Raw genomic sequence first — 11,813 nt, forward strand, 5'->3', positions numbered from 1 at the left:
ACTCCAGATCATGAGTGGGGTAGTTCTTTTCGTGCTCTTTCAATTGTCGAGATGCGTATGCTATCACCTTTTCTCTTTGGGTCAGAACACAACCTAACCCGACTCCAGATGCATCACTATAAACTGCGAAATCTTCGACTCCATCGGGTAGAGAAAGTATCGGCGCTTCACATAACTTCTTCTTTAGCTTCTCGAACGCCTCATCGTGTTTCTCACTCCATGTATACGTAGCTCCTTTATGGGTCAAAGCTGTTAATGGAGCAGCTATCGAAGAAAAGCCTTGGATAAATCGTCGGTAATATCCGGCTAATCCTAGAAAGCTTCGAATCTCCGTGGGACTCTTCGGACGTTCCCACTTCATTACAGCCTCGATCTTAGTAGGGTCAACCATTATTCCTTCCTGGTTAACAACATGACCCAAGAATTGGACTTCCCGTATCCAAAAGTCGCATTTGGAGAACTTTGCAAAAAGCTTCTCCTTCTTTAACACCTCCAATACTTCTCGTAGATGCTTGCCGTGCTCCTCCTGGCTTTTCGAGTAGATGAGAATGTCGTCGATGAACACTATCACGGATTTATCGAGGAATGGTTTACAAACCCTGTTCATCAAATCCATGAATGCTGCGGGAGCATTGGTTAGTCCGAATGACATAACCAAGAACTCGTAGTGTCCATATCTTGTTCTGAATGCAGTCTTCTCAATATCCTGCTCTCTCACCTTCAGCTGATGATATCCTGACCTAAGATCGATCTTTGAGAAGTAGCTTGAACCTTGCAGCTGATCGAATAGGTCATCAATCCTCGGCAATGGATACTTGTTCTTCACCGTTGCCTTATTCAGCTCTCGGTAGTCTATGCACATCCTCATGCTTCCGTCCTTCTTCTTCACGAATAACACCGGAGCTCCCCAGGGTGATGAACTAGGTCGAATGAAACCGCTGTCCAACAACTCCTGAAGTTGCGTCATGAGCTCCTTCATCTCCGTCGGTGCTAATCGGTAAGGTGCTTTTGCTATCGGTGTTGTTCCTGGTAATAAGTCTATGCGAAACTCCACTTGCCTATCAGGTGGTAATCCGGGAAGATCTTCGGGAAAGACTTCCGGATAATCGCACACAACCGGTATATTCTGCACCTCTTTCTTTTCCTTCTTAGCATCGATTACGAATGCCAAGTATGATGCACATCCTTTGGACAAACATTTTCTGGCTTTCATCAAGGAGATGATTCCAGAATTCACTCTGCGTTTGTCCCCGTACACCATAAATGATTCCTTTCCGGGTGGGTTTATCCTAACTATCTTCTTTCGGCATAATATCTCGGCATCGTTGGCGCTAAGCCAATCCATACCCAAAACGATGTCGAAACCGTTTAACTCTATGGGTAATAGTTCCTCATGGAATTCGTTTCCGTTTAGGTTAATGACGATGTTCCTAATACGATTACTAACAAGTACGAATTTGCCACGGGCAACTTCTACAATCAGGGCATTATCTAGTTTTTCTACAGGTAATGCTAATTTCGCACTAAATTTATGCGACACAAAGGAGTAGTTGGCTCCGGAATCAAACAATATATTTGCAGGCAAACCATTTACAAGAAAGGTACCTGAAGCGACGTCTGCTGCCTCCTTTGCAGCCTCGAGCGTCATCTGGAAGGCTCTCGCCTTCGGCTTCGGTGGTATGTTGGGTCTTCCTGCCTCCTTCTTCTTCGGGCAGTCCTTCAAAATGTGCCCTTCTTCATTACACCCATAACAGGCCTTCTGGTTAAGGGTGCATTCATTGGCATAGTGCCAAGGCTTTCCGCATTTGTAACAAGTGACTCCTCCATCACACTTCCCAAAGTGCTTCTTCTTGCACTTGTCACACCACTTTGCTTCTGATCCTCCTCCTCTCGAACCAGACTTCGAGAATCTTCCTTTCTTACCGGACCTCGAGGATCCGTCAAATTTCCTTTTCTCTCCCACTTCCGCTCTCTCCAGACCCTTCTCTCGTATCTGGGTCTCCACATTCTTAGCAGCCCAGATGGCAGCTTTCAGAGTGGTAGTTTGCTTGACCATTGGACCGAAGTCCGCTGGTAATCCGAGGGCAAATTTGTTAACCTTGGAGAGTTCGGTTGGGACGAGGTGAGGAACGAGCTTCATTTTCTCAGTAAAGCTTGCAGCGTATTCAGTAACGCTCATTCTTCCCTTCTTCAGATTCTGGAATTCGTTGCTGATCTCCAGAAGATCCTGCTCAGAGCAGTATTGCATCTTTAACTGTACCAGGAAATCCTCCCACGACATTTTGCTTGCTTCACCTTTGGGCATTGAATCAGCTAATAGCTTCCACCAGCTTAGTACTCCAGATTTCAATAGAGGAACTGCAAGAGCAGTCTTCTGCCTATTGCTACACTCGCAACTCTCAAACATTGTCTCCATCTCAGAGATCCAGTTCATGACTTCCACCGGCGTCGGGCTTCCGGATAGACTCGGTGGTTTGGATGCCATGAAATCCTTGTATTTGCATCCACGTCCATCATTTCCTCCATCCTGGTGGTTTTGCCTAACTATCGGTGGGTTGGCTTGACCAATAGTCCCACTGTAGTTTCCTTCTTCAGTCTGCCCTTCGTTCAACTCGGGCTGTTCGAGCTGAATAGTCGCTTCCTCTCGATTTTGCTGGAGCAAACGCCTGGTTTCCTCCATTTGACGATCCAACATTGGCTGGATCATCGCTTGCACTCCGGCCATCGTTATTGGTCCGACAGCGGCTTCCACAACTGGTATTTGCTCGATCACGGGGGGTTGGTGTCTATTCCCATTTGCGTTTACGTTTCCGCTACGGGTCCTTGCCATCTTGATCTATACACCGAATAAGGTGAATTTAGATCTTTATTTAGGAGAGACGTTTTAAATCGTCCTAATCACTCCGAAACGTTTACATGCTAGTTCTAATATCGTAGTCGTACGTTTAGAATCCTAAACACATAAGGTTTCCAGATCCGGTCGGCAACAGACCATAGATCCGAACAAAATAACAGCATATCATGCATAAAGCATTTAGCACATATAAGCATTTTAGGCACAATTCCTAAAATAAGCTAGTGCTCACACCTCACAATCATCGCTTAGCATTCTAAGTTTAAGTCTAGAAATCCTACAAATTCCTAGTTCGCTTAAACTAATGCTCTGATACCAACTGTGACATCCCCAAAATCACGGCCAGAAAAGACCGGTTTTGTTTATACTTTATTTCAAAATCAGAGTTATCTTTTAATAAATGGTTTGCGGAATTTGTCCCAAAACAATAATATGATAAAGATTTATCAAAAGCATTTCCATAGAAATGTATTCATTAAAAGACTCGGGATGTCATGTTCGTACAGATCAAAAGTATAAACAGTACAATATAAGCCTTACTACATTATTTCATATCTACAGGCCTATATCCGTAATCCCTCGTCCAAAACATCACACCTATGCTCATGCGCCACTACCTGTAATACATAAAACTGAGTGGGTCAGGCTTGGGAGCCTGGTGAGCACATAGGGTTTTCAACCCACAATAAATAAGTTTATTAATTTCATCAATCAACAATAACCCGATTACCCGTTCCCGTTATCCTCACTTTACGTCCCTAAACACCTATCATAAGGGACCTAGCCTAAGGATTATCATCGGGACGGACACTACTGCTAAGGGGATTCCTCAGCAATAAATGTCCTAATAGGCAACCATGTGGGGGATGGAGTACACCGGTGAACACATCGTTCACAACACCTACAGGTTGCGAACCTGCTAGTGTTCCACTGGACTGTCTAGAAGAGTCCGTGGTCGTCATCTATACTCCGCTAGATGACTGGATCAACAACAACAACATCGAGGCCTCTCATCATTTTATCACACATCACCTATTACATCTACCCATGTTTTACCCCAACATTTTCGTAGATATAAAATACATATACAGTTTAAATCATTGAAAACATGTATAACAACGTTCATCTAGCATAGATAGCAAGTATTCAGATAATATGCACACATAGCACGTAATTTATATAAAATACTTCATATCTATGTGTAAGTTGAAGGTAACTATGCACTCACCGGAAAAGGTGGTGATTCCGAACTCAGACAGCGCTTCGCTTCTTAAAAAGAATTTTTCTTCGACGAAACCTAGTATTATTACCACTAGAGTTTAGTTTATTATTCGTCGAGACTAATTAATAGTCTAGCTATTATTATTATTATTATATAAGCGTCAAAAAAATACTTATATAACCCATAATAATAGCCCAAGTATTTATTATAAGTTCCTAATAACGTTACTATAATTAAATAAAAGTTATATTAAAAATAGCGTAGGCGTAGCTCACTTACAGCGGGTTTTATAGAAAACCGGGCTTTGCTTGGAGCAGCGTTCCCGAGCCGAAAATCTCTTCTTCTCAGAGCCTTCGAGCACTCCGGGGCTTCCGCCTCGTGCTAGGGAGGTTCCCTAGGCTTTTCGGGGGATTTCGGGGCTAGAGAGAGGTTCTAGAGAGAGAGAGAGAGAGAGAGAGAGTAAAGAGAAGAAAGAATGGGAAAGGTGTGAAGAAAATGAGGGTGGGAGAGGTGGTATTTATAGGGTGAAATGTGGCTGAACTTGGTGCCACATGTCACCATCTGGTGGCAAGCCTTGGGGAGAAAGCAATGGCCAAGATTGTGCCACATCACCCATTTTCGCACAGCACACTTCCGACTTCTAAAATCCGTAACTTTCACATACGACCTCCGTTTTTGACGTTCTTTATATCCACGCGTAGGTAATAATAAGATCTACAACTTTCATTTTGACACCGTCAGCTAATTCTCGACCGATCTTAAATTTAACAGTACAAGGAGATTATACTGTTAAACGTCTGCGTAAAATTAATAACTTCTACATACGGACTCTGTTTTTGTCTGTATTTTTACCGTTGATTTCCTATTAATGAGATCTTCAACTCTCATTTATGTTGCGTAAGCCAAAAACCGCTCGAACTAAAATTCGAGTTTCAGGCCGTGCACTGCTAAGCCGAATCTTAGAAAAATCATAACTTCTTCATACGAAGTCAGATTTGGGCGTTCTTTTTATCGATGTTCTTAGTTTAACATATTCTACGACTTTTGTTTAGATTTCTAAGGCTAAAAAGTCTTCTATCGTAAATTCACTATTTACGTTTCCCGGTGTCGTGCCGGTTTTGTCGTAAAACTTCGGCGGGCCATAACTTCTTCTTTATAGCTCGGATTTCGGCATTCTTTATATGCACGGAAACCTTGAGACATATTCTACAACTTTATGTAGAGATATCGGGATTATCTCACACTTTAATTTTGACGCTCATTTTTATTCTTTATTAATTATACATTTATAATTAAATAATAAACACATAAACACACATAATTCACATAATACTCAAATATTTCATATTTATTACTTCAAAAAGAGTTACAATAGTTGACCTAGACTATTACATTGACAAAAATGCTTAGCCCTGAAAACCCGGGCGTTACATCAGTGAGATGGAGCTTGGAGAAAACCCTAATTCTCGGGGTTGAGCCTTATATAAAGATCATTATGTTTTCCTCCCAGCCTCTTTATCACCCCTTGAGCCCCAGAAAACCCTAAATCGCGGAGAAACACCATTGTTGAGTGGATTGGAGCTTGGAGAAGTAATTGTTGAAGGAATTTTGGGAGATTGAAGGCTTGGAGCAAGGGGCTTTGCTTGGATTCGAATTACATTGCAGTTGGGGCATCTCTTAGAGGTAATATCTCGTTATTGGGCTGTTGTTATGTTGTTTCTTCATTTTGGGGTTTGTGGGAATTTGTCTATGGATGAAATGGGAAGTCTAGAGGTTAGATATGAGGTTGCTACCTCAGATCTGGAAGGGAGAAGAATCAGAGAGCATGAAAGTCCCTGTGTTGGAGTGTTTAGTGAAGCTTACATGTCCCAAACCCTAGCCCAATGTGCAAACGGCCTAGATCTCTTTGGATCCACGTAAAGTTTGCCACTTTACGTGATGGATGAGTGGTGGGAGGCTAGACCTACGTTTTGGAGCAGTTGCATGGCCTGGAATGCTTCTGAATGGATTCAAACCGGTGGTACTCGGCGAGTCACATGGGTGTACTCAACGAGTTTCTTGAAGATGAGCTGGGACTCGGCGAGTTGGAAGAACAACTCGGCGAGTAGGTTGATGATAATCTTAGACTCGGCGAGTCTGTTCTTGGACTCGGCGAGTCTTGTCGAAGGGTCCCAATATTCTCTGGTTGAGTCGAGAATCAGTGAGTCGAGGGATGACTCGGTGAGTTGTGTGCGAGTGGACTCAGAGTTGTTGGACTCGGCGAGTCTCGAGGTGACTCGGCGAGTTAGGTCGCGGATTGAGTGAAGTTCTGATTATGGGAACTCGACGAGTCACAGGGTTGACTCGGCGAGTAGGGTCAGTCAGGGGTTGACTTTGACTGAGGACTTTGATTTTGACCAAGGGTTGGCTGTTGACTTTTAGGGTTTGGTCAGCGATGTGGCCTTTAGGCCAAGAGAGGGGTAAAATAGTCTTTTACCCTTAATAGGGTGCCATGAGAGGATTGATTCTAGTCTCGAGAGTTATATTCATGTGAGTATTTGCCTTACGTGTTAGGCAGTGGCGAGTTCGAGATTTAAGTGTGGGGATATCTGCTTTCTGCTTGCCAGGTGAGTCTTTTCACTATACTTTACCTCGAGTAGGTAACCAGAGTTATGTGATCAGAGTATTTGTATGCTATATGTACGTGATGTGTTGTATTGCATTACTTCTATGTGATTTATTTTGTGCATGTTTATAGAGTTGGAACCAGAAGGTTCCCGGAGTTAGAACCAGAGGGTTCACAGAGTTTGGGTGCACGGACCCATAGAGTTATAGCCTCGAGTGGCTAATATGTGTTATGTGTGGTATTTTGGGGAACTCACTAAGCTTCGTGCTTACAGTGTTTTGTGTGATGTTTTTCAGGTTTCTTTCAGTATCACGGGACGACACCGGTTTGATTGTACACACCAGAGAAAGAGTCATATTTTGGAGGATCCTGGTTTTCTATGCAAGTGAAAATGGAGTTATGTTTTGTAATTCGACTATGAATGATATTTTAAACAAGCGTTTCTAAGAATAAAATGATTATTTTAAATGAAAAATTTGTCTTGAAATTTACGGTGTTACATCAGGATTCTCGGGAATCTCGGGAGTGTAAAACCTTCCTTCGAAACTTGGATGTGAAGATCGGGGCTTTAGGATGGCTTCGGGGGTTTAAAAGCAGAGCTTTGACACGAGAAAGGGAAGAAATTAGCAAAAATGACCGGCACCCTCGCATCCTATTTATAGGGGTGTGAGAGGCTTCGTACGCTAGGCGTACTTCAGAGTTACGCTGGGCGTAGTGCCTTCACGGCTCGTACGTTGGGCGTACTTCTGAGTTACGATGGGCGTTCTCATGCGTCATGGCTTACTGCATCCTTGGTCGAAGCATTGGATGGGACAGGGGCATAGAGGCGTAGAGGGGCGACGTGGACGAGCCGAAGCCTAGCACCCGAGTACGCTGGGCGTACTTGTCTCGGTTTGTGCACCTCGAACTTGTAAAATACGTAACTTACGCATATGAGCTCCGTTTTTGACGTTCTTTATATGCACGCGTAGGTGAGAATGTACTCTACAACTTTCATTTAGACTATGTCGGCTAATTTTGACTTTATTTTTAATATATCGTTTTTAACAGGCCGGGACACGAAAAGTCTGTTAAAAATCTGTAACTTTTTCATCCGACGTCCGTTTTCATCTGTCTTTTTACCGTTTTACTACCCTTGTTGAGGTCTTCGATTCTCATTTAGGTTGGTTCGGCTAGAAATCGCTCGATCTCTATTTCGAGTTTTTAGTTGTCTACCGCTATACCGAAACTTCGAAAAATCATAACTTCCTCATATGAAGTCAGATATGGGTGTTCTTTTTATGTATGTTCACGGTTTAATAATACCTTCGACTTCTATTTAGATACCTAAGGCTAATAAGTATTTTATTGAAATTTCTCGTTTTACGTTTAACCTTATTAACGGTTTTTGTTGTGAATCTTAGGTTGGTCATAACTTCTTCGTTATAACTCGGTTTTCAATGTTCTTTATATTTCTGAAACCCTTGACACAATATCTATCATTTATGAAATCCAGTAGATGACTTTTTAACATTTTATTTTTGAAAAAAAATTCATTATATCAAAAGAGGTTCCAATTCTTGACTTTTTAGGTCATTACATTGATTCGAAATATCGGGTCGTCACGTGGCATGTGACTTTCCGGATGTATTTCCCGAAGACCTTCTGGGAATACCCTAGAAAGACAAGTTGAATTTCGAATTGACCTAATATTGGGAACCACATCAATTGCCAAATCACCCTACATGTTAGCTCCCGCTGAAGTGCAGGAGTTATCAAGCCAATTAAGCGAACTTCTAGAGAAGGGATTTATAAGGCCGAGTTTCTCACCCTGGAGAGCTCCGGTCTTGTTTGTCAAAAAGAAGGAATGATCCTTCAAAATGTGCATTGACTATCGGGAGTTGAACAAGCTCACTACCAAGAACTGATACCCACTCCCTCGGATTGATGATCTATTCGACCAGCTTCAAGGAGCTAGTTACTTTTCCAAAATAGATCTAAGGTCCGGATATCATCAGTTGCGAGTCCGGGAAGAAGATATTCCCAAAATTGCTTTTCAAACTCGATATGGTTATTATGAATTTGTTCTTATGCCCTTCGGTATGACGAATGCTCCCACAACATTTATGGACCTCATGAACCGAGTTTTCCGCTCATTCCTAGACAACTTTGTAATTGTTTTCATCAATGACATACTCATTTACTCTTAGAACAAGGAAGAACACGACCAACACCTACGACAAATTCTGGAGACATCGAGGGTAGAGAAGTTATATGCAAAACTCTCCAAATGTGAGTTCTGAATTCATAGTGTAAATTTCTTGGGTCATGTAGTCATTGAGGAAGGAATTCATGTGGATCCTTCCAAGATCAAAGCTATTGAAGACTGGGCAATTCCAAAATCGCCAACGGAGATCAGGAAATTCTTGGGCCTTGCTGGTTATTATAGAAGGTTCATTCAAAATTTCTCCAATATTGCCAAGCCCCTCACCACTCTAACCCAAAAAGGCGTACCCTTCAACTGGACTGGCAAACAAGAAGCTGTTTTTCAAACCCTGAAGCAAGCCCTCTGTAGTGCTCCAATGTTATCTTTGCTAGAGGGAATGGAAGATTTCATAGTATATTGTGACTCTTCAAGTCAGGGGGTTAGGATGTGTTCTTATGCAGCGCGAAAAAGCGATAGCTTACACGTCCGAACAATTGAAGACGCACGAAGTAAACTATACCACCCATGATCTCGAGTTGGGAGCGGTGGTCTTCGCCCTAAAAATTTGGAGGCACTGCCTTTATGGTACTAGGTGCACCATCTTCACAGAACACAAAAGCCTCCCGCATATTCTGAACCAAAAAGAACTTAATAAGAGGCAACGGTGATGGGTCGAGCTGCTGAATGACTATGAATGCGAGATCAAGTATCATCCATGCAAGGATAACGTTATTGTCGATGCCTTAAGCTGGAAAGAATGCTTGGGTCGCAAAGTGAAAACACTAACAATAACCATCCACTCCCACCTAACTTCGCAAATCAAAGAAGCTAAATTAGAGGCATTAAAGCCGGAAAATGTAGCGAATGAAGCACTGCGTGAAATGGACAAAAATTTGAAGTAAAAGAAGACGGAACTTACTATTTCATGAATCGAATTTGGATTCCAATATTTGGAGGATTCAAAGACGTGAGCATGAACGAAGCTCATAAGACACGATACTCCGTCCATCCAGGATCGGATAAGATGTACCTGGATATCAAGCAACATTATTGGTGGCCGAACATGAAAGCGGAAATTGCTACCTACGTGAGCAAGTGCCCGACTTGCACAAAGGTTAAGGTAGAATATAAGTAGCCCTCAGGATTATTACAACAACCGGTGATACTCGAGCAGAAATGGGAACAAATAACCGTGGATTTTATAACCAAATTACCCAAAACGGTTGATGGACTGGATACCATTTGGGTAATTGTCGATAGGTTGACTAAATCCGCCCATTTCCTACCAATAAAAGAAACATACAAATTGGAGAGATTAACTCAGATCTACATAAAGGAGGTGGTGAGAATTCACGGGATGTCGTTATCTATCATCTCTGACCGAGATAGTAGGTTCACCTCACGATTCTAGCTGTCACTCACCCAACTCAATATGAATACTGCTTTCCACCCCCAGAACGATGACCAAAGCGAGCAAACCATTCAAATGTTAGAAGATATGCTTCGAGCTTGTGTAATAGACTTTGGCAAGACATGGGATACCCACTTGTCCCTAATTGAATTCTCGTACATCAACAGCTATCACACAAGCATTAAGGTTGCTCCTTTTGAAGCTTTGTATGGCCGAAAATACAAATCACCTCGTTGTTGGGCTGAGGTAGGAGACACTCAGCTGGCAAGAGGGCAAACACCGAACACCACTCTTACAGGACCTGAGATCATTCAAGAAACAACTGAGAAAATAGTTCAAATCAGGGCACGCCTCTAAGCATCACGAGACCGACAAAAGAGTTATGCTGATAAAAGACGAATCCGCTGGAATTCCAAGAAGGTGATCGTGTGCTACTAAAAGTCTCTCCCTGGAAGGGGATGGTACGATTCGGAAAGAGGGTCAACCTAAACCCACGATACTGTTGGATTAGTGTCTAAGTCCATAACTATTATGGTATGTACTTGACCCGATGGTGCATGGTCCTTTTGGGTTGCCTTCACCAAAGCAACTTGATAGGATGAATTATCGAAAGAAAGGATTAAATATGATTTATTAATATATTATGGGAATAATATATTAAAGGAGAAATCATATTATTTAATCAATATTAGTCAAGAATTAATAAGAATTAAGTTTGTGACTAAAAGAGATTAATTAAACTTAAGGGACTGGAATTGTAATTATAAGATAATTGCAATCGGACTATGGATTGCCTTATATTATTAGGTTGGATGAATTCTATGGGGAAACCCATTAGAAATCATCCAAGGCCTTTAGTAAAGGAATCCATGGGCTGCTTAGGGCTTAAGCAGTTAGATTAGGGTTTCCTAGTTTAAATCCCTAATAGCCTACATGTATAAATAATACCCTTACATCCCAAAAACGTATGGAACTTGTTCTCTAGGGTTTTGGATGGTTTTGGGCAGCCTCTTTCTCTTCTCCTCTTCATCCTCTTGCTCTTGGTTTTGTGAACCATTAGAGGAGTGACACTTGTGAATCTAAGCTTTCTAAAAGTCATTACAAGAAGGAATTGTGATTGTTATTGCTACATAACAATTAAGGTAATATCTTAAACCCCTTATTATGCTAATATCGATTATCATATGCTAGATGTAGGGTTTATAGTCTTGGATAAATTGCATGTACAATAGAGAAACCTAGATCCGAGCATTAGGGTTTGTATGAGCACATAGGAAGTTCTTATGACCAAAACCCATTAGTGGTATCAGAGACTAGATTGGTTTCTATTGTATTGATGCATTATGTGTTTATTCAAGTTGCAAATTCGATTTTTGGCCAATCTGCCTGATGAACTCGGCGAGTCCCATTGTGGACTCAGCGAGTCCATATGGGTACTTGGTGAGTTCGAGCGTCAGAAAGAGGGGATTTCGGGATTTCTTGCTGTTTTTCTCATGGATAATTTCCTTATATGTTTTAGATCATTAAGATCCGATT

This window comes from Lactuca saligna, chromosome 5, assembly GCF_052625555.1.
Source record: "Lactuca saligna cultivar CGN05327 chromosome 5, ASM5262555v1, whole genome shotgun sequence".
NCBI classification, from domain to species: Eukaryota; Viridiplantae; Streptophyta; class Magnoliopsida; order Asterales; family Asteraceae; genus Lactuca; species Lactuca saligna.